The 24123-nt window shown below is 44.3% G+C and overlaps 1 long non-coding RNA gene across 2 annotated transcripts in view; it reads left to right on the top strand.

The window, feature by feature from the left end:
- Positions 1-23375, top strand: part of LOC309589132 — a 69742-nt gene extending 46367 nt beyond the window's left edge. For both annotated transcript variants that reach the window (XR_014227866.1, XR_014227867.1), the window contains exon 5: positions 22889-23375. This is a non-coding gene — a long non-coding RNA (uncharacterized lncRNA). The remainder of the gene's footprint in view (positions 1-22888) is intronic.
- Positions 23376-24123: the final 748 nt, after the last annotated feature.

The following is a 24123-nucleotide window of genomic DNA, read 5'->3' as shown; positions in this document are numbered from 1 at the left end:
AGAGTTGCTGCCCAGGAAACTGAATAGGAGATTAACAAAGTATCCGGCTAGAAGGCTGTCGTTTAACAACCGTACCGCTGTGTTTATAGTTGTGCAAGACCAGGCAATAGATCACTTGAAAGTGCGGAAATTGGAAAATGGCACTCTACAGTTGTGGAAAATCCCATTGCTCAGAATTCAGATGTTTTGTAAAGGAGAGAATTTTCTTCAGCAGATTTGGCTGAATTTTTGACATTCTTGTATTATCTCATTCTTCTGGAGGAATATAAACAGTGCTCATCTGTCAGTGTAGCTGTTGCAGCTGGATGGCCTTTGGGACTGGGATTTTTTAAAAAATGAAGATGTATCCTGAATGTGGTACTTACAAACTGGCAGCTCTAAACAATAAAATTTCCACTGTGATGGGTGAGGTATGACAGACAATTTGCTTTGTGTTGCCCCGTTGGTCTGTCTATTGTGACTTGCAGAGGAATTAATTCCAGGCTGGATATGTAATCAGATTTGATGCCTGACTTCCTGCTCCACTAAAGTGACCAATAAAGATGCCATTAATTAATAGTGAACGAGTGTGAAAGCCAAAACTAAAATCCCCTTTTTGTCTGTTTCTAGTACTATTTTTTAGAAGATTGGTTTTCCTTGTCAGCATTGTCTACAAAACAGTAAAATTAATTGTGGTCCTGCAGTATGCTGCAGTACCCTGCATCTCCAGCTGCCTTGCAGAATATGATTTTCTCAACAGCTGTGAACTTCAGACTGGGAATTGCATAGATGTTAGCCACCCTTCTCTTTTCTTCCATCTACTTCACCAGCGCTACCCTTAGCCATGCATTCCCCTTCGTTCCTTTCCTAAACGTTATGACTGTGCTACAAGAAGTTGGTGTAGATACCCGAGCTCAGCTTAAAAAAGCTAGCTTTGGAGAACAGTCCGGAGCAGTGGAGCTAACTGTTCATCTCAGATACAGCTTCTTAAATTTATCATATCTTGTATTAACCAGAACAGGGCACAGGAGCGTGAACCCAGGACTTAGTACCGGGCTGCTGTCCTCTTCTTTGGCCTTACACTTGCTCTGAATATTATATTCCTCCTTTCTATACACCAGCCCAGCTCCGCAGTGAGAATTCATCTCCATCTTTCTCTTCCCAGTAGTCCCATTTTTAAGGCAGGAGGTGATAGGTGAGAGCGCTGGGTCTGTACCTGGCAAAGAATGGGGAAGGTGGTTGAACTTGCTGTCCTGTTCTGTGCTCACAACTGCCATGTTTTGGGCTAGGCTTAACCCAGTCTACAAGCAGAGTTTGGAGGTGCTCAGAAAATGCACAAGAGCCTGAGCCTCATTTGACTGATGAGAACTTGGACACCCCACAGCTTAGGCAGCTGGGTGGAGATCTTATGGATCACTTGCTTGAACTTGCATACCCAAATTTCTCCTAAATTGCTCTAAGTGCCTATTTATTTATTTATTCATTCAGATTAGGCCCTTTCTTTTGCTCTGCATCAGTCTCCATCCAGAAAAGAATAATAACAACAATTGCTGCCTCTGCAAGATGTTGTGTGATGAATATTCAAAGGCTTGGAAAACACCCATCTATGATGACAGCAGGGGTTACTACGTACTGAGCACAACTAAGTTACCTAGGCGCTGTAGCTTCTGGTCCAGGAGAAGCAGACTGAAGGGATGGTTATTTTTTCTCCCTTCTCTAGGTGTATCTTCGTATTGATGAGAATTTATGGAAGGATACTTTTTCTTCATGCATCTCCCTCTTTGTTTTCTCTCTCATACGCACACAATATAAGCCACTCTCTGCAAATTTGCCTGGTCCAGCCATGGTGGATGAAATTCTTTTTTGATACTTGCTGTCATTTCAAAGTAAAGTGGGATTTTCGCCTCCTGTAAACATAGAGCCTTACATAAAAGTAGAAGTATGCTTATCTGTCAAAAGTTAAAATGTGTGTGTATATGCACCCCTGTACACAAAGGTGAGGGTCATAATTGCGGATAGATTTAACACTTATGTATAACATCAACTCAGTCATATACTTGTAACTTAAAAGATTTGTATGTAAAGCGTTTTTAAAAAGCATAATCCAATTGTATGTTTCATTAACAAAATGACTAATCTCACTAAATATTATGACAAAAGTGCTGACGGAACTTAAGCTCTAATCTGTGAATGCAGCATTATAATTTTACAAGAGTAGCTGCTCTTAATAAACATCAAAGTGCATGTAATTATTATGTGACTTTAGCCCTTTTTTCCCACGATACTACAGTTAATCTTGACAACAGCTAGCATTTAAGTAGTGTTTTAACTCCCCTGATGATAAAGTTTAAAAATACCTTCGGTTCAGATTGTTCTACTCTGCCATTATCCTCCTTTGGTTGGCTCGGGGATGACCTTCATTCACTCTTTTGTCTGAAGGCAGGTTTTGGATGTGCTGGACACTGTCTTTTGGAGGCTGTTCTGTGTGCGTGTTGGGAAATGGAGCTGGGGACAGCAGACAGCGTGAAATGTCCCATTTTCTTGCAGAAGAGTGCCCCCATTTTGAATAAGCTTAGGCTGTGTTAGTATTTGGAGGTTACCTTTATATTTCTCTGAAGTTCATTGAGCTCAAAAGCAAAGCAAAACAAAACCAGAGCAATTGTAGGATTTGGAGCAGAGATTGCCTTTCTAAAAAAGCAGATGTGGAGCAATGGAGGGTGCTTTATCATGGTCGGACCTGAGTGATGTTCTGTCCCGCTGATGAGGAACGCGCAGCATGGCCGTGAAGCCTGCCACCTGCAAGAGGCCCTGTGGCCGGGCTTCTGCAAAGGCATTATTCTTTTGTCTAAATATTCTTGATGGAGGTTTTGATAATAACTTGGGAGAGCGGGGAGAATTTAACTTAAATCTTCCACAGTTGATAAGTGCAATACGCAAGGGTCTGCTTTAGGGGATTTGAGGGACAATTGTGTTTCAGGCAAAGGAAACAGAATCAAAGCTGGAACAGGATTGGGGCTCATCACTTACCTCTGTAGATCTTAGCCCTGTTTTATCTCCTTTCCACTAATGGTATCATCTGCCAAGCCCAAATCTGAAATATTTCTTTGAGAAATTCCCCTAAAATACAGACAAGTACGTTGCGTACAAAGATTTCAGCACATTTGCTGGCACTTGCAGTCTTTCCTTCTGTGCTCTTTTCCACCCTATCCTTGACTTCTGGTTTGAACAGGTCATTTTCTGATAAAACACATTACAGCATGAGTCCTAATAAGTTACATTCTAGGGAGAAGAAAATACAGAGCTGAATCATGAATCTAATGAAAGAAATACTTATCTAGTCTACGGACATAGAAATATATTAGTAGAGACAGCACTGTTGTTGCATTTACTGGTATCTTTAGTTTATTTTCTGTCTTAATGGGCAGAAGCATTTGCTCTTTCTGCAAACAAAAGAGTATTCAAAACCCTTTACTGAAAACAAATGATCACACATTGTACCTGTATTTCTTGAACTGAGAACAGAACAAAATCAAACGTTTTTGTCAGGCATGCTTTATAGCTGTGCATTCCTGCACATAAAGGCCCAAGCAGGATCCTTCTCGAATGACACAGATGATTATTATTTTTTTCCCAAGGGAAAGTGGTGTTACAGCATCAGTATTATCCACTGGTAATGAGGTGCTTACAGATGAAAAGAGGAGGGGTAAGACAGATATAACATGAGTGACTACCCTGTGGCAAATATTGCTTTAAAAATGTTTTCATAACACTTCAAAGAGTCTGAGTGAGGGGATCACGTGGTAATACTGTCTAACTCTTGCTTTAAACAACGGGGACTTCCACCCTCAATCCTGGATAACCCTGTTAATATTGCTGGTAGTTCCTTTGCTTGATGCCAAGTGCATGATTAAGGTTCTGATTCAACAAATCAGAGATGATCATTTAACCAGAAAGGATCATATGATAGATGAAAGGCTTCTGAGAGGGAGCTCTCCTCACTTCTGCAGATCTGCTTTGTGTTTCTTCCTTACCTCAGTCCCTGCCACCATTGCTAATATCTGTAAAGGGCTCTGGAAATAAAAACTCCGTGACAGTGTCTAAACGTTTTAACAGTGATGAGTGTTAGATGAAAGGATGGGGGAATACTGTCAGTGAAATATATTTGCTTTTGGTTCTCAAATGTTATGTGGTGAGGTTACCTTTTTGAAATGGCTGAGATAATGGGTGCAGCAGAGACCCAGACCTTACCGTCTCTATGAGATGGCTTCCTTGGAGGCTTTGCATGTCTGAAGACTGACAGGGTTTACTGATTTGCACAATAGTAGGAGAAGTTCTGTCTTCTGGTTTCACTAGGGATCTAACATGGAAAGTATTTCTGAACTGGTCCCTTTGCGTGTAACAAAAGCAGAAACACAATTCAACTACTTGTAGAGAGATGCAGTAAAGAGTCATTAGCCAGTTTTTTTAATGTGAAACCTTCAACGTGCATAAAAGAATTGGCTCTCCACACCCGGGTGATACAGCAAGTGCTGATAAGCTGTTCCTCCACAACTACAGGGAGGGGTTCTCAATTTGCCTCGTATCTGAAAGACCTTTTTTCCTTTCCTTTTTTTTTTTTTTTTTTTTTTTACATTTTTTTTGTGTGTGGATGGTCACTTAATTTCAGTGACATAGGTGCTTCTTACACTGTGCATGCATGTTAGTGACACTTTTCCTTGGTTAACTGGGCAGCCGAAGGGAGTGCAGAAAAGGGAGAACTGCACGGACAAAACCCGGAGAAGCAGGAGATGTATGTGTGCTGTACCACAGGCAAGGCTGAGCAACCTGGTCTGCAGAGCGTGGCTGGCAGCTCGGCATGGGATCTGTACGTGGGGCAGCCCCTGGCCCTGCCTGGAGCAGTTCAGCTGCCCTGCCCCATGCTGCAGCTTGAAGGCTGCGCCTTTAGTGTTTTTAAGCAGAAGACCATCAGCCAGCTCTGAATGTGTTTATATCCCCAGTAATTCTGGCATATGAAAATTCCCCGATCACAGCTTAAAATCTGTCTCCTACACTGATAGCGTGTGGGAAGTTAGTGGTTTAGTGAATGAGCTACTGCACTGGTAAAGCCTTCAAATCTCTCTGATACTGCTGTAGTACAGGATGACCACAACCATTAATCCTTTCTTGGAAACAGCGATCAGCAGCGGGGGGAGGTGGTGTTTTTCATTGGAAAGGCTCTCTTGTTGGGTGAGTTAAAAGGTAAGATGCCCGGTAACAACCTGTGCCCAGCTGCTGAGGGAAAAGCAGCGTTGTAACGGGAGCAGGGCCAAGGAGGAGCGTACGTCAGAGGTGAGATGATCCTTCCCTTGAACTCTCTGCTGGAGCAGTGTGTGCAATGTTAAACACTTGAAATAAAGAAATACAGAGATCAATTGGAGATTGCTGTTTCCTAGGCCATGGGAATGATCAGAGGTGTACTTAAAATATAAGGAAAGACACAGAAAGCAAACTGTTCACTTTTCTCTGAGGAGTGAAGGAAAACATGGTGATAATCTTCAAACAAGTAAAAGGTTACTGCAGAATGAAAGGCAATGTGGTATTATTGTTATACATCCACTGTTGCTAGGACAAGAATTAATGGGTTTACATTTAAAAAAAAAGTTTAGGCAACAAGTTTCAGTGGAAAAAGGTATTAGGAAATACTTTCTCAGGAAAAGGATAGTGAAATGTGGAAAGTGGTTGCCTGAAGATGGTGAAGATTGATGCTGAAGCTTTTAAAAATAAGTTTGAGAAATATCTGTTGGAAATGATGTGTAGTCAGTCCTTAAAGCACAAGGATGTGGTACCTGAGTACTCAGGCCTCTTCTGGACCATTTTTATGATTTATATGCTGTATTTTTTTTTAGCCTTTCATGTAAAGGTTTTATCCTTCAAATTGATCTTTTGCTCTTTCCCTGTTTTTTCTTAAATTCAGCCTTGTTCTTAGTATTGTGATTTTAAAATGTCATTTCACTTCCTGTTTATCTCTATAAAATGATAAGCCATTTTCATAAAGTACTTTATCAAACAAAATTACCTCTGCTGTTTGAGGGTATAAAATTGGTTCTTACTGTGAAGAAAATACAGATGCTGTTCAGCCACCCATGTTAAAATGTACTTAAGCTACTGTAAACTGGCCAGAAACATTAAGAATACAAGTGGACCCCTCCTGGATTTATATAGGGTGCTTGTGGGAGCAGAGTGGCGCCATTTCAGTGTACAGGTATCCAGAGGACGGCTTGTGCTGCGATGCTCATAGTGAGTGGTAACTTCCCTCTACCAGCAGTGAGCACTTAAGAGACTGATGATATTACAGGTGTATGTAATGAAGCCAGCTTTGCAGTTTATTTTTGGGATGATAATGAATTATGGGATCTATCACATTATCCAGATGACTTACCTTAATCATGTCTTGCATCAGTGTTTATTGCTCGTTGCCTTTCAGTGTGCCAAGCTGCTTGATGCATTTTGCATCAGTGATGCTTTTGAAGTTGGATAATTAAATCACACATTGCACTTAGTTTTAATGGAAAGGATTTTCTTGTCCTCTCTTCTTTCCCCGAATTCAGCAAGTAGCAGTAGCCACCATCCCAAAGCTTTTTTCCTTAGAAATGATGAATGCCTGACTTCTAAGCTTGGCTCTGCCACAGATTTGGCTTGCAACTCTCGCAAATAATTTCTTCCTTCTGCTCAGTGACTCTTTCACCCAAGTGGAACAGATGCTACTCAACTATATTTCAGCTTTGCCAGGTAACATGTTTGCATGTTATATTTTGCAGACAGCCTAGTAGAGCAACTGTAATTAAATCCTGGCAGAAGTCAATAGAAAGGCCAAACGATCCAGGGGTGCTGCTAATAGTAAAGCCAAAATACATTTCTCAGAGAAGTAACCCAAGTCCTTCCGTGCACTCTAAAACTAGGGTGACCTCCTTTCTGAAGGCCAGGTTTTACTTCTTCACATTTGCTAGCCATTTCATCACTTGCTTCAAAGACCTCAGTTGAAACAGTATCTTGAGTGCTCTTTTCTTTTCCCTTTTCCTTTCCACTTTCTTAGATCTTCTTGGACCTTGTTTCTTCTTATGGCTGTTTGCTACACAGAAGACCGGCACTGCCTGAGGATAGAGACAGCACATTTGTTTAAATAATGCTCTAATATTATTCATCAATGTAGAATTTTCAAGTGTATGAAAGGGGAATGCCCGGATAAAGTGGTAAGCACTGTAGCTATTAGTGAAAACACTTTGTGTTACTTTATATTTTTAAATGGTCTCTGCTCTATCAACCAAGTTTGCTCCATTTATTTATTCAGAAGATCTTCTTTGATCCAATATAGAGATTTCACACAACTCGGTGGGACTTGAAGGGGGATATATTGAAATATGGCTACACTGCCTGTGTTTTTCTGTATCTTTCATGGTCTCTCCAGTTCCAGAGAAGTCAGGTTCTTTAAAGATGCCAGAAATGTCCCCACAGTGCATCAGAGTGTGTGCTTGAAGAAATCTCCCTGTTGTAATACTAGCTGTGAGATTCTCAGAAACTGAGAGTGCTGGCCAAAATAACTCCGGAGGGACCACAGACAGGCCAATACTAACATGGTTTTAAAATCTAGCTCTATAAGCTTACATGCAGCTTTTCTAGGAGCTGTTTCTTCAGTGAGCATGCTGATGGGATTTCTGAAACTGAAATAAAATGGGGGTCTGTCCCTCAAGTATTTGTCCATACCACAGTCTGAAGTCACTTGCTAAGAGAGAGTGGATAGTAGTATATAATATGTATAAATAGCAGCTGGGTCCTCTTCCCTCTCATGAGCAGCTCGTGCCAGACTGCTGCATTCCCGGTCTGCGTGTTTGGGATGCAGAGTGAATTAGATTAGAAGAAATTGCATGGAAACAGTCTGCATAGTTTTGAAAATATCTACAAATCTGAAAAAATACTCACACATAACTTACAGTCACTCGCAGTGATGACATCTGGCCTCTTGGTGACTCCCTGGGTTGATTTCCCAGGTGTCTGTCAGGCACTTCTGGACCTTGGGGATAAGCACTGATCTGATGTTGCCTCCAGTGATATTTGGCAATTGCACTGCCCTCCCTCCTATGTTTAATTTCTTTAGGAGACTTTTGAGAAGCACTAGCAAACCCTTACAGATACCAAAAGCTTTGCACGGGTGGTTTTTATCCCACAGTTGCTTTGCTCAGTGTTTAAGCACAGGCCTTTGCAGGCAGAGCGCAAAGCAGACTTGCTAAAGCATCTCGTGTCTCTGGAGGTCTGCACGCCCTTGGGACTCCCTGGGAGTCTGTCTGAGCTGGATAAGCTACAATTTTCCCTTTTCCTTCACTGAGCCCCTGATTTGGGAGGATATTGAAAATCTCTGACAGGAGAAAAAAGGAGTTGCTGCTCCTTTCATAACTTTTTGCTTCCTCTGTTATCTCCTTGCTTCCCCTCTTGCCCCTCCTTCGGGGAATCCTGCCACGTGATTTGGTCCAGGGGGATCATGCCCCTGAAAAAAATTATTTTCCCTCCGTGGGAACCATCCTGTTGTTTAGGATTATCCCATTTTGGTGGAATTGTATTGAGCTGGGAGGATCTGTCTCGTTACCTCCGTCCTACTGCTCCCTGCAGTATTAGCCCAATAGGGAGGTGGAGAGAAGGCACAAGTGTGCATATTCAAAATGGTGTTGGCAGCTTGTTAAAATAGACAAAAGGGACCATAAACTGTCATTACACTGCATCTATGTAATTTTTCTGAGAAGTTCAACTTGGTGGCAAACCCCTACCTTTTGTTTGATCATAAATATGTCAGTGGAGGACTCTTGGTTGTTTAAAATTGCTCAAATTCTAGGTTTAAACCTAGGATTTTTTTCTACCAGTTCATGTTGTATTTTTTGTTACCCACCCTCCATATTATCAAACACCACCAACACTGATGTTCTTACAGTTTCTTTAACCAGCCAGAAAATAAGAAGCTGTTCTTTTTTTTCTTCTCTCACCAGTTAAAAGTGAAACAAAACTTTGTAGCTGCTTTAAAGACCTTCATACTATCGACCATGATATTCTTACTTCTGTGAGAAAGTACAAAATACCCTAAATTGAGTTTTCTAGTAGACTTCGCAATGGTTTTACAGTGGTAGGCTTGGGACTGAAGTGCCACTGCTCTGTTATGGATAAACCATCACCTGGTGAGAAACAGAGGAGAGGTCCAGAGCTGGGTAGGGGCCCCGGGGAAGCTTTCTGTCAGCATCTCTTAGCAAGCAAGTGAAAATACTGACCTTCAAATAACACCTAGTTCTGTTATTGTGTGACAGGCTAGGCTAAATATGGTTAAAAAAAAAAGAGTAGCCTTTCAAATTTGGAAATAATAAAATGCAGTTGTCGTCTGTCCTAGGAAAGAAAAGACAGAAGATCAGTACCTAATCTGTGTGGGAGCAGGGGGGGCTGCTTGGCCCAAATACAGTCTGGTATATTTGGGCAAGAGAGACTGGGAAGAGAAAGGAGGAAGGAACTTTGATGCAATAGGAAACTTCTGAATTTATCAAGGCAGGTCCTCTGCACAGCCCTGGAGCTGAGTCCTTATATATAGTCTCTGCTATTCTTAGAGTGTGCAGCAGAACAATGGTTCCATTCGAAGAAGCTCTTTTATAGCTTGCCAATATAAAGAAGGCTGTGCAAAATGATATGATCATGTAATTGAACACTGTAAATAGCTATGCTGACCTAAACGATAACTTTAAATTAGCTCACTTTCCTGCCACATCTAAACTTTGTAGACTTAACAGAATGAGAAAGACCTGATTAATTTTTCTGGATTTATAAATGTTCATCTTACTTCTATGTGATTTATAAAATCAAGTGATTTGATTGGACAATGATGGGAGCCTTTTTTGTGTTCGCTGAAGTAGAAGCTGGATTAACTTAATCCCTTTGCTGGTTTGACCTTCATGTATAGTTACGAAACTAAGAGATGTGAATTCTGTGAAATCCAAACCTCAAATGTGAAGAAGGCCTTTTACTTGTTATGATAGTGCCACAGCTTCCCCTATTAATTAGGATTTATTGGGATTATTAAAATTGGCTTTGTGCAATGCAATAGAACTGGTGGTACAGGTGGTACAGGCTTGAGTCAGGCAGGTATAGTCTACAATTGCATTTTGAATGGCCACTGCCAAGACAGCAAGCTAATGTGACAACCATCCCTGGTTGGTGCAAGCCACAAAGTGTCCTGGCTTGCATGGCATCAAGGCAGCTGCTTCGTGCCCTGTATACCATGGGATATGAGCAGTACTGCACTATGGGGGTGATTTTTGTTAGTTCCCTTCCTTACAGAGCCAGCTGTCACCCAGTGCAACAGCCTCTTGAAGGGATTCCCAACTGTCTCAGAGTAGACATCTCGCCCAGTGCCTTTTCGCTTTCGTCCTGAGCAGTGCAAGAAGGGCCTGATCTGCACCTAATCACACCCTTATCGGTGGCCGTGTAGTTATACCAAGTTGCCCAGCACTGCAGGCAGGCTTTGCTCTTCACAGAGGACGATGTACAGCAGCATGCGGCGGATGCAGAGAGGGAGCTGATGGCGCGGAGGTGGCAGGGCCAGGGATGGTGCCTGGAGTGGCAGGTTCCTGCTGCAAGGGATAGTGCAAAGCCTCCTGGTAGTCAAAGTGGTCAAGGCGGGACAAACCTGGTGTTCTGGGTTGCAGGGTGAGAGCAGGGCAGGGAGTGGTTGGGCTGGCCAAGGGCCCAGCATTCAGCTGTATGCCCAGAAAATAAGATCCCGAAAGGAAAAACAAAACCAGAGTATGCCAGAAGTAGCAAATGGTCTGCAAAGCAGGCATTTTTATTTGATTGCCTGATGCTGGGATCGTCGCGGGAGCAGGTAGGAGTGGAGCTGGGCCTTGCACCCGCCGCTGGCCTTGGGCAAAGGATAATCCTTACTGGGAAATCCCAGGCACCGTGTTCCCCTTTGGGATGCTGCGGTACAAAGTTTTGGATCATCCCCTGAGTGCCCTTCTCAGAGGTCCAGCCTGACTTGTGGCACATCAGAATCCTCTCTGGAGTGGTTTCGATCCAGCATCATGAACTCACACCAGATGAATGTGTTGTGTCATGGGGCCGTGACGCTTTTCTTACAGCCTTTAGATATTGCATGTCTCAAAAAGAAATCAAGAATGTTGAAGTAAAGTGTTTCTAAAGCATTACCATACTGAATTTTAAGTGCATGGCACCTGGGAAATTATTAGCAGGACTGACCTACAGCCATTTCATCTTGGCTGCTTTTTCCATGTAGTGCCATATACCTTTGCTTAGTAGCTGGGACTTCTGCTGAATTTCATTTTGTTTCCCTGCTGTAGCCTTAAGCTGTGGGTCAAGTGGCAGGCTGATATTAAACCAAGCTGCGTGGTAAAGGTGTCGCTGTGGAAAAGGGGTGCCCCTGCATTCACTAAGGAGCGATAAGTAACTCCTTCCCGAGGTGATCACTCTGGGCGGCTTCTGGAGGGAGATCCTTTTTTCCTGTGTTCACTTTTGCTGTGGTGTTGGAATTCATGATAAATGTGGTGGTGGTTTCTCTCCTCTCTCTCTGGTGATTTAAACCATGCATTTTTAACATTGCGGCTAGAAAGAGAAAATGTGAGTGTCGAGGGCTGCGCTGGGAATGGGACCCAGAAGTTGGAGCTGCCCGACTTCTGTGTGTCTGGAGCCTCAGCTGGAAAGCTGCTTTGCGTTTGTTTGATTTGCATTGATATACTGTTACATCATATATGTGATACAATAGATTAAAAAAAGCCATGTGGCTCTTGTCAAGAAAAAGTGAACTATGCACTTCTAGTAATTATTACCATATGGTTCTTGCACTGTTTCTACATATATAGTTAAGTCACTCATATCCCACTGAAATGCTGGCTTTTTTGATCTGAGAGAACAGTTGAAACAACATGTTTATTGCTATAACAGTGACCTTTTCTCATTTCAGTTCCCTACATCTGTTCTATAGCCACATCCTATGTGCACAGAGAATCTTCAGGCAAGAAAGTGAGCTTCAGATGTGTTTGCTTAATGTAATTTAGACAAATTTTAAGCAAATGGATTAAGCAAATAATTTTCCTTTTAAATGATTTAAAAACTGGTGATGATAATGCAAAACAGAGGCAGGAACAGTCTTACACGTGCGGTAATTTAACTTAGCAAGTTGAACTAGTTGTCACTTCACACGCAGATCTTACGCACCAAATCTTTTCTGAGTGAATTCACGTAGCGCCTGAGTGTGAATGGTCATATTTAATCTTGTCAGTGACATTTTAAATGCTGTACAGTTTGAACTAACCTGCTTTAAAGCTCTGCTCCTTTAACTCGTGCTGTTATTGTCTGCTGCAGTTGTTGACTCAGTAGATTTTCTGATGTGGTCTGGGAATGAGTTCTTTTGGACTTTCACATTATCATATTACAATATACACCACAGATTATTTATACTGGGGGTTAATTGCATCATCTGAATGGAATTCATTTTCCATTGTGTCTACAAGTTTGCATTTTAAAATGGTATTTTTTCTTACGGAGATTTGGAATAAAATGACATTGATTCTTAAGGAAATGGGCTCTGCATCATGATTTTTGGTATATGCTTGGCTTTAAAGAAACGTGTTTGATTGTAATAATTAACTGGGAATTATTATTACAGGATGAAATATATCACTTCTGAACTGTAATGGAATATGGAATCTGTCCAGCTAAATGTAGCAGATGATAGATAAATAAAATAAATAGTATTAAGCCTTTTCCAAGGGACAGAGTTGCTAAGTAAAACTTATCCATGCTTAGTATAATCTTAACTCTTCTCTTCTCCCAAGCATTTCTATTTAATTTTAAAATAAAATCTGGAAAAGTTTCCTGGGACCAGTAACTAGAAATATGTAATCTCATTCATGTGAAAAACAAGTGGAAGACAGAACTTCATTGTGTGAATACTTATTTTTTGTTTGGCTGTCAACACATAAATGTGAAAATAAATTGGAGGCGTTAACTCAAAAAACCATTTTTTGTCATGGCTTATTGGTGAATTTAAAACCTTGAAGTTCATTTTGGGTCAAGCAAACATTTCGTTTTTCCCCTGAAACAAAGCGCCTCATTGAATTGCACGAGACGCCACAGAAAGGAAGGGCAGATTCACAAGATGGAGGACGCGGGGCCTCCCCCGCTGCCGTGCCGCCTTCGCCCGACGGCCCCGGGGTTACGGCAGGCTGCGGGACGTGGGAGCCCCGGCTCCGGCCGCCGCATTTCACTGGGCGGTGTCGGATGAGGGTCGCCCACCTCCGGGAGAAGGCCCTGCCCGAAACTCGGGTGCGACTGGCGCCCAGCCTCCACGCTTCCTTTTCTCCCTTTGATAGCAGTGTGCGGAGAACAGGCTTTAGCTACCAAAAATAAGAGAACTCTCTTCCTGCTCTTCATCCCGACTGAAAAACAACACGGGAGCTTTATTTTTTCCTCCCATCTCATAAATAAAACAATCCTTTCCCTCAGATGGCCTTGCAGGGGGAGTCTCGCCGGGGCCCTGTCTGGGCCACACAATGGCCACGGGCGGCCTCTGAAGCAGCGCCAGCCCGGCAAGCGGCAGGAAAAGCGGGGCCAGCGTCCCCGAGCGGCGTGGCGCTGGGTGGCCAGGAGGAGCCCGGCCTGGTCTCGCTCCCGTATCGGGGCGCTCGGTGCCGCTTCTGCGAGGCGGGGGAGCGGCTGCCACTTCGGTGGCTTGGGGAAAGAGCCTGTCCTTACACAGAGATCTTTCCAGAAAGCAGCCATGCTCTCTGGAGCCCCCGGACTGGTGCACGCATGGTTGTAAATGCCCAGATTTTGGGCACATTTTCACTTGACAATAGCGGCCTAGAGGTCTTGCAGAAAAAAGATGTTGTTTGCCACGGCTGGGTGTATTTCCTCACACGGATCTGCCCTGAACTGGAAACAATTTAAACAAACCTGTTTGATAGGGCTTGCGAAGCTTTCCTGGTTGACCCCCCGTTGTGCTGTTGAAAACTGGGGTGAGCAGGAGGAAGGATTTGTCAAGATGAAAAAAGACCAAGTCGCCAGGCACGCATGCGTGTGTGTGTGTCTGCGCACACAGAACAAAAGAAACGGGGGAATTATGAAGCTGGTAATTTGTTAATAATGAACGTATAGCTGCCAAGGTCCAGTCTGTGTTCATGGGCTGTGGTTATTTGCAAAGCAGAAAACACCAAAACAGGGGCTTGGTAAGTCCTTTGCATTTCGGTTTTCTCTGGAGGTACCAAGGCTGGCTCAGCAGTTCTAGCCCCATACGATGCAGCATATCAAACTATCATTAAAAAAAAAAAAAAAAAATCACCCCAAACCTACTAGCATGCAAGAATGGATGCAGTATGAGTAACCAGAGGTATGGCGATGCAAAATGCACGGAGAAACAGAAAACCAAAGTGTGCTTTCAGTCAAGTTGAAAGTTGGTGAGTGAGAGGACTTTAATTTAGTACAAAAAGATTGCATTGAACTCAGTAAGAAACATATTTTTTCCTTGTGCCAGTCTCTCTAAAGGTACTTTCTACTATTCAAACAGCAAATCGTGCAATAGTTTGGGGAGCCCAGAGTCCCTTTCTTTTTCTCTATGCATGAGACTTTCTTGACTTATATAAGGGAGCATCAGAAAACACCCTCCTGGGCTGGGGTTAATGTGGGCTAGGAAAGTAAGCGCTCAACATACTCTACTGCAGCAAAAGCTATCTTTTGGGTCTGTTTTTTATTTTCAATCTAGGAATGAGGGGGAAGTTCCTGGAGAGTTACCAAACCATTACAGGTGGTTGAAAATATTTAACTCTTCTTTTTTAATAACAAACATTTACACTTTAAAAAAATTGTTTCTGAAATCTAGCTGACTCCCTAGAGCCATTCAACGAGTTACTGACAAGATCAGTCTGGGATGTGGGAATTACTTCATGAAAACAACCTTTTCCCTTCTTCCCGGGCAGAAATTCCCTGCAGGTGCCAGTGGCCCCGTTTGCATCAGCCAAGATTAAGGTGAAGCTTTCTAGCTAAAATTAACACCTATCTTGCCCGTAAGAGGTCTTTTTCCTGATAAGTTATGAGAACTTAAAGACTGCTTTTTAACTTCGGAGAGGAAGCCACGTCTGTTGGAGGGTGGCAGCGCTTAGGTGGAAGGTTTCTCTCCCGCTGCCATACCTGGCCAGCCTGCGTTTCATGGCAATCCAGCTCCCAGATGTGTGTGAGTTCTGAGAGCCCGCGTGGGTGTGCAGGGAATGCGCATTTGCAGTTCAGTCGGTACAATGCTGATGGTTAACGAGGTTAGCATCCTCCAAGGTTGCTAATAAAGGATGTCCTGCCCCCTCCCTCTCTTTGGCTGGTGCTGTCAAGACCTGCCTGGGCGATTCAGCTGCTCCTCTATTGGTGAGGTGCTCTAGCTTCTTGGTTCAGACTCCTGTAAGCTCTCCAGGCCCAAAACTTGGGCCTAATATGTTTGGCTGGACATAAATCAAAGGAGAATTTAAAAAAAAAAAAAAAAAGTAGTTGTTTATGTTTGAGAGATATCATATCATTCGGACTTCAAAATATTAATTCTGTTTAAAGTCCTTTTCCCTCCCCTGTGGTTTAGATTCGTTAGTTGCTAGACTTCCTTAGTCTCAGCTACAGTTTTAGTATAGATTAAGAAGAAAAACAGGATCTTTGTTTGCATTATAAATAAGTCTAGATTGTGCAGTGGTTGCCAGTATATTTTTCTTATTCCAACTGTATGTCAGCTTGGGATGAACACTTCGTCACTGTCAAGCCACCTGTACAACTGCGAAGTACCAGCTGAATCTGTCAGTGGTGCAAAGAGGAAATGAAGAGACTTCAATCCTCTGAACAGAGTTCCTTATCACCTAAAGATGTTGATTCAGATTAGCTTTTGCTATGACCTTCAATATGAAAAATTTCCAAGCTTTTTATCTACCGCAGTATTGATCTGCCAAGGCTATTGTGAGATTGTGTGAAAATGAGCTGCAGTGATTTTACCCTGCTCTTGCGTGCTGCAGAGCTCGTGCGCCTCACACAACACCGCGTGAGTGCCTGGTGGGTTTGTGCTCCCTGGGCCCCTGCGCAGAACACGGGCACGGCTGTCGCCTCAAGCTCGGCCGCAGGGCTCCCAGCTCAGCCTGCGCTTCCTCGCCTTGGTTCGCCTCTGCCATTTCAGTGGCCGCTGACACGTGAAGAGCTGCACTGTTGTCAGTGCTGGCCGCTCCTGGGTTCCTAAAGGAAGTATTGTAGGGAATAGTTCCCCAGTGTAAGCAGGAGTAAACATGTTTTTTGTTTTGTTTTTTTCCCTTTCTGGAGATGCTTGGATTTCCTCACCTCCCAAGCTACTGACTGAGGTCACCTTAGGGATCGCTATGTGGCTGCAGCCTCACGGTCTGGTGTAAGTGCTATTTTTCCCCAAAGACTGTGGTTCTGTTCCCTGCTCCCACCTGTAATTTTCCCAGTCTTCCCTTTACTGGCATTAGTGCTTATGTGGCCAGCTATGTTGGTAACCCTTCTTTTTGCTGCGTTAGGTAACCAACCAACAGAAAACTGATGATGAGACTGCATTGAGAGGGTGGCTTTTCTCCTGGCTGCATGTTCCTGCTGCTTCCCTCATTTGGACATCTTCAGGGAGCTGAATGCTCAGAAAACTAGCAGAACCACAACAACAAAACCTAAGTGATTTCAATTTTCTTAGGGTTTAGCTCTCCCATATTTGCAAGCTGTATGAGTAACTGAGCCAGTTTAAGAGGTAGGACAGGGACTTTCACTTTTGGCAACCGCTCAGCTCTACTTGGTTCAACTCTGATGAGAAGCAGAAGTCCCAGTCTCTAGCAGGCTCTGGCTGCCATTTAGTATCTGTTGGTATGTTAGAGATCTGACTCATGTTTGCTTGACAAGCAGCTAAAACGGGTTAAAGTATGCTTCTCCCTCAGGCACACATCAGCTCCTTTGCAACTGGGGTCAGGACGCCGTGTTTTGGGCTGGCATGGCTGCAGCACATGATCTGCTCTGCTCCTGGGCAACCGCCTGCAGCAGCAGGGTGGAGCAGAGGGCTGAAGGGAAACATCTCCTGGTGTTGTGGCCAGATTTGTGAGAGCTCATCTCCCAAAACCCATCCTGTGTAACGGGAGCCAGGGACTCTGTGTGGCGCACTGGGGCGAGTGGCTGGGGCTGTAAGCACCAGCTTTGCTGCCAGCAACTGCTTGATGGCAGCTCCAGCGGCGCTGGGAGGACCCTGAGCTGGCTTTGAGGAGAGGTGGTGCTGTATTTCATTGGGAGTGATATTTTTGCCCAGGAGTGTAATGTGAATGGATTGTAAGCGATGCACTGGGTCCCTTTCAGGCTCACAATTTAAGAATGGTGTTTTTGGGTATTTTTTTTGTTGCCTCTTCTATCTCCTCCCCAGCAGCCATTTCTTCTGCAAGCAGTAATAACTCAGATCCTTTAGCTTCTTATCCTAGCTGAACCCTTTGATCAATCTAGTATCTCTCTGGACTTTTTCCAACATGTTTCTAGTCTTTCCACCTTGAATGAGCCTCACAGAAAAATGTAAATCCTTTTTTTCAGGCAGAATATTTCTTGTTCTTCTGCTCTTCTGTGTTTTTTCTTAAAGAATACTCACAACACTTTACATAAAACCTAGACTGACATGTTTTAGGAATTTATTGAGTATTTCTGCTTATTCCTGGCATAGGGCCCAACCAAAGGCCCATTGAACTCTTTTTGGTGGGTTTAGAGCAATAACCTCTGTTTGAAAACTTCTGATGCTCCTTACTCTGGATAAGGGCTATATGTCAGGTTTTCTATCTTAAGACATACGCTCTCCCTCACTGCTTCTCTTGTCACTTGTGAATGACACAGCATGGGACCATTTTGCCTACCTGAGCTGTGGAGCAGCACTGTGAGTCTGGAAAGAAAAATGACAGTGCTGTAACTGCCAGTCAGTATTTGTTCCTGCCCGTGTCCGCTTCTGATTTGGGCCCCAGCAGCTATCATGCTGGTTGATATTAATGCTACAGTCTGTTCTCAGACCTGGTTCTGTTGCAAAAAACATACAAGGAGGAATGCTCAGGGGCCTTTTAGCTCTGCTAAAACAGACCTACTGGATTTCTTTTTCTTCTCCACTGCTTTCCTCTCCTTCGTCCTCTTAGTGTGGCATGAATGTGGGTTCATAGAGTTGTGCAATGCAAAATACACTAGATTTAAAAACAATACAAAGCAAAAAACCCTGAACTGAAATTGCCCCTTTAAAGCTGCGGCATTAAGTTTGGCTGTGATCCAGCCTGGAGACTTTCCTTGGCAGCAACTGTGACGCAGAAATCTCAGTTTGGAATTGCTCTTTCAGATCCAGATTCCCACAAGAGTAACAGGAACATGATAAGCCAAGTTACGCCAGGCAGCGAAGCCCACTGCAGTCCAGTGAAGACAATCTGTCTGTTCACCTCCTATGGACTTCTCTGGGGCTGCTCGCATGTAAGAAGCGGGTAAGGGAAGGGGATGAGAGGACAGAAAAGTAGCTGTGATTTTAAGTCCACCTGTTTCTGAAGGATTTAAGTCATGTAGGTGAAATAGTTCAAGCTTCCGTTATGGAAAATGATTATCTTTGTTTCACATGTTCTTTCTACTTTGCCTCATTAAAAGCTTGTTTCATTGTTGGACTGTGCTGAACTCTTACTGGGAAAATTACTGGTCTTTGTTTTCTGGCCTGATCCAGCTGCCTTTAAAGCTAAAAGAGATCTGTTAGATTCAGTAGGTAAGTGGGGAGGCGAGAACAAGTGATGCAAAACCAAGTACTCAGTGCTCTGATTGACCCTGAATGGTAGGAGAGAGATCCAAAGACTGAAGTCCCTTTTAGGAGCAATGGTATAATTGAGGGCAAAAAGCACGTAAATGTAGCCCATTCATTTCTAATTTGGGCAAGGAGTCGTCTACCCACTTCTTACTGTCTGGCTTGGAATGACAAACAGGTGAGCCTGCCCATTTTGCTTTCCACCAGGGCATTGCTGGTTTGCAGGACCACCTCAAAACCAATGTGCATTTGTGTTGCTCCTCACAGCAAGCACTATGTAGGGGCATATACACTCTGCTGCTATTTAAAGCATCAATACTAAGTTAGTGTCTGAAATGCTACCTCTGACCTGGTTGGCAGAACCGAACCAGTGCAGTATGGATGGATTAACATCTCCTTGCTCTGCGTTGACTCAGAGGCAAGCTCTCGGAGGCAACAGTTAACTCAGGGCAAGGTCTTGTCCCAAATGTCTTGATCCTGCTCAATTTCCATGAATTTGTCATTACGTTTTGCTAACAAGAATGAAGTGGCCTCAAATGCTAGTGTAATCTCTGCTTCTTCTTTTTTTTTTTTTTTCCTTTTTTCTTTTTCTTCTGCTGGGAATGAAGTGTTTCTTTCTGTTGCTTAGAAAGCCCAGCCAAAGCTCATCCATATTTCTGATGCTGGATGCAGTCCATGAGTGAATCATGATTTAGTTCTGCATGACATAGAGAGTTTTTCTTTATTTAAATAATATAGTTTATAGAATTGCATATGCTAGTTCTTTAAAAGCCCATCCACTGAGCTCTTTCTTCATAGTACTCAAATGAGAACACAGTGTTTTCTGTATTGTTTGGAATAGCCTGGGAAACAATGCCTCCCAGTGTGAACAGATCTCCTTCAGTGCGCTGGCAAACTCATCTCGGAGGAATGCGGTTATCGACTAACCCATGATTTCTGATAGCAATAGCTAAAAAGAGTGGAAAAGTACTCAGCTGCCTGCAGTCCAATAGCACAGCAGTTTACCGACGTGCATGATAAAGTTGCTTCTATTTAAAATGGTCATAAATCCTATTGGCCCAAACACAGCATCCTGGCTGCCCAGGAACAGCTGTGGACCAAGGCCTCTGGTGGTGTAAACTGGTGTGGCTCTGTTGGTTCCCGCAAAGCAGTTTCATCTGCGCCAGTTAAATATTTCATCTTACTATACGTTACAACACTGTTACTTGCAGAGAGAGTACTTTGAATTAATGCTTGTGCTTGTGGGAAAACATTGGGATGGAAAATGTAATCATCCATTGTTAACATGGGTGTCTGGATTCAATGACTGAAAGTTGGCATCGGTTCGTAAAATATAAAATAAGGAACACGCAGAACAAATACACTTGCATAGAGATTGATGCTTTTTTCCCCCTGGGGGGAGACTGGGAAGAGAACAGGTTTTGAGCTATTTCTCCAGTGAGCAGAAGGGAGCTGAGGGATTTTAGTTCTTGGAATACTGTAAAGGTCAGTGACATCTGTCCTTGCCTCAACTTGGACACTGCCCAGATGGGAGCAAGCTCTTCTACTTCTGCCCCATGTTCTGCGTGGACAGTGTTACGGCAAATTTCCGATCACAGATGAGCCATGTGCGGGCAGAGGGGACCCGTGCTCCTGTGTCTCCGTCTCCCCTTCCTTGCAGTGGCCCAGGGTTTCCTTCCTCCAGCAGCTGCTGTGGACCGAGTTCCCCAGGGTTTGCCAGGCTTCGGGGGCTGGGTGCAAGGGGGAGCGCGGCAGGAACGTGATGGTAGAGCAGAACTTGGTTGTGCTTTCACCGTTCTTACTGGATTTCAGAGTGGTGCCTTATGAGGAATACCTGAAGGAGAGCAAAGTCTTGCAAACCTGAAGGAAAGCACTTCCAGCCATGGCCTGCCTTTGTTAGAACAGTTGGCTGAGATGGGGCTGGCAGCTCTCTGCATCGCACAGTTTGAGCTAAAGGAGTGAGATTGTAACGATGGCTGACAAGGAACAGGGAAAGAGCCCTAAAGCCAAGGAGAGCGAAGGGGAGGATGTGCCTGCACTCCCTGCCCCAGTTGATCCCTCTGCCACCATGTGCTCAAGAGATGAGCCACTCTTGCTGCTACTGCTCTTCTTCAAGAGCATCCAGAACCCCCCCAAGACCCTCGGGTCTGCCCTGTGAAGCTGGATGACTCTACAAGCAGATTCATCTGCAGCACTTGCCTTGGTGATTTCGCTTAGCACTCTCATTTCTTTTGTTTTTACATAAATGACTGTCTTAAGAAATATTTTCAGCTGGCAGGAAAAACAACAAAAGAAAAATCAGCATCAACACAACAGCTGTGTAGTTCATCAGAAAGATTTCCTAGGTCTGGCACCACCCTGGGCCCCCTCCTTCATCTGCTGCTGCCACCTCCGCTAGCTCAGATGTTAACTCTTTAACCTCATGCACAGTAGGGGTAGGGAGGGAAAAAGTTCAGCTCCCTGGTACCATCGGGAACGTGGATTTCCTGGGTCCCAGGCTGCAGCCTGCATTTCAGAGGCTTTTTGTTTTGGAACAAAAGGGTTTGAATTCCTCTTTCTGAGCAAGAAATAGATGAAATGTAGTTACTGCAAGCAGCCACACCATGGCACTAACAGTGAAAACCGGCTCTTGGCCAAAACCTAGAGCTCATGTCAAAACATGCTATAATAGCACATTTTACTACAGCACAGGAATGTTAATGTGATACCATTAAATATTATGTTGCAAGGAAATTACATGTCCCAAACCATTGCAATGTGTATCTGTGACCCTGGGGAAGCTCTTTCTCTCAGTGGTGTGTTTATACTCGTGCCAATTTGCTTTTCCCATAACTCCCTTTTTGCCATCGCCCTGCAAATGTAATTCATGCTCCGAACTGGTCCGTGAGGCCATGGCTGCCTCTGACATCCAGCGTCTTGCGCAAGGAGGAGCGGGGCCAGCTGACCGGGCAGATTCAGGGAAGTCAGACATGGTTACCGCCAGCTTGTTTCATAACGAGAGACCCTGAGAAAATGCTTTGCAGGGAGCACCTATGAGAAACCATGAGCTGCGTTGCCTCCTGTCACTCAAGCAGTGTGTGTCCCAGCCTGGGGTAGGGGCTTTTGGAGGCTGAGACTCCTGCATTTTGCCCCTGCCGTGGCTTGTATGGAAGGATATTATGAACAGGTGCAGATTTAGTGGGGAATTTGCTCTCCCACGATGGCCGACTGGTGCAATATATCCTGATGTGCCAGGTGATGTGGTTGTGGTCCGTCATAGTCCTCCCTTTTCTCCAGCTTAGACAAGACTGGGTGTCCCTGGTCCAAGTCCTCCCTTGACAGCTGACACAAAGCTTAGTGCCTTGCTTTGAGAGCAAAGGATCATTTGCTCAGACTCCGTTTGTTGAAACCTCGGATTAAAAAGCCCAGCTGTGAAGCGACTGGGGTGAAAGGCCCTCTGTAGCAGGAAAAGGTAGTGCCTGGCTTGTCCTTTCACCTTGTCCTTTACTCTTCCTCGGCACTGTCAGTGCTTGGGTGCTCTGCCAGCCACGTGCACTTTGAGAGGTCTTTAGAGATGCTGGGGTAATAACCAGTGCTGCTGGAGCGGGCACAAGGGCTTCCCAGAGAGGGGCTGCTGGCACAGGGGTGTTCTCATGTGAGGGTAAAAATAGAGGCACGTAATTACATTTTTCACATAGGACTGATGTCTCAGATATTATTTCACTGACTGATTTGTGTTGAGTGAGGGGAAAACACCTCAATTAATGTGTGTCAGTGCTGTGTGATATCAAAATGTCTTTAAAAGTTGAAACTGCTCTCCTATATTCTGCAAGCTGGTGAGAGCGATTGCATGGGGAGCTGATAGATTTGCAAGCAAAAGCCTTACATTAATCATTACCTGCCTCATTTTGCTAGTTCTAAGTTAGAGGACCAAAGCAGACTATGACATGAAGAACATTTAAGGAAGTCATTAATGTTATTTCACTCTGGAGGATGGTAGGCCAGCGTTTTCTTGGGTTTTAGGGTTTGCTTTTTTTTTTTTTTTTGGTCAAGTCCCAGTCCTCTGTTCTGAAAAACTCCTGTTTTCCCCTTACTCTGCAGGTGAGAGGAGAGGACCAAGGTGGAGCTGCATGGAGAATCTGGCTCCTCAGCCAGAAAAAAAACACCACAGCAGCACAGTGACCAGCCCTGGACTTAACTCTCCCAACATATAACTGAATTAAATCATGCTCTGACTCCTGTGCCTGTCAGGACCCTTCCAAGGGCTCCTGGATACACTGGAGGAGGTTGGGAGCTCATCGTGCAGGCTGCCACCAATCTGCCCCAAGGAAGCAGCAAGGGGAGCAAGGCTGGGCCTGCGCTTCCTTCAAGAGTGCACACAGGGGCTGGCTGCGGCCCCGTCCCCTGGAAAGCTGATTCAGCCATGCCGGCCTCACACAGGCAGCGATGCAAACCTCAGGATGTGTTTGTTGCCACAGCCTGCGTGATTTTCATAAGATGTTCAAATTGGAGCCAGTAATTTCCATTGTTGGTGGGAGAGGTGGTGGGGAAGAGGGGAAGAAGGCTGTGTTAAGTAAAAATTTGGAATTTTTTGTCCTTTTTCTGTCAACTGACAATTTTTTCTGTGGTCAGAACTACTGAATGTTTATTTTTTGGATTTTTCTAAGGATGAACTGCTGCTACGGGGAAGCAAAGCAGCTAGGAAAGCTATAACACCCGTACCCTATTTTTTGTCAAAAAGGGAGAAAAAAAAGTCATTTTGCCTAATCACTGTTTTCAAAAGCCATTACCACGCTAACGCTTTAGTACGGGCTGTCTGTATCCTCGATACCATCACCCCAGGGAGTGAGCCTGCCTGCTGGCAGCCCAGGGAAGCACAGGCCCAAGGATCTCCAAAACCTGGATCTTCCTCACAAACTTCTCCAGGGCACCATTTCGTGCTGCCTGCTTCACCTGCTGATGGACATCTTCCTGGCCAGCTCCTCAGACGCTGCCTCTTCTGTTCAGACAGAATTGCGTCTTTTTTTTTCTGGGCTGATTTGAATCGGGTCCCAAGTGCTAACAATCAGTGCATTCAGGACTTATTTTGGTGACACTTTGAACCTCAGCTGTGCTCTTCCAGGAAGGGCCCTGGCTCAGCAGTGCCCCTGCACGTGGCTGGGAATGAGCATGGAGCCCTCCTGAGAGCAGAGAGCCATGCCCCAGCCCTATGAAATACTTTTTTTATCTATTGTAAGCTGAATGGGCAGGAGAGCCAACAGTGTGCTCCTTGGCTCTCCCCTAAAACAGACTGGGGAGGGCCAGGCACCTCTCCAGATAACTGGGGGTTCAATCTT

Source organism: Platalea leucorodia (genome assembly GCF_965183815.1).
Source record: "Platalea leucorodia genome assembly, chromosome: 4".
Lineage (NCBI taxonomy): Eukaryota > Metazoa > Chordata > Aves > Pelecaniformes > Threskiornithidae > Platalea > Platalea leucorodia.
The sequence above is the reverse complement of the archived record's forward strand: the minus strand, read 5'-3'. Positions and strand labels throughout refer to the sequence as shown.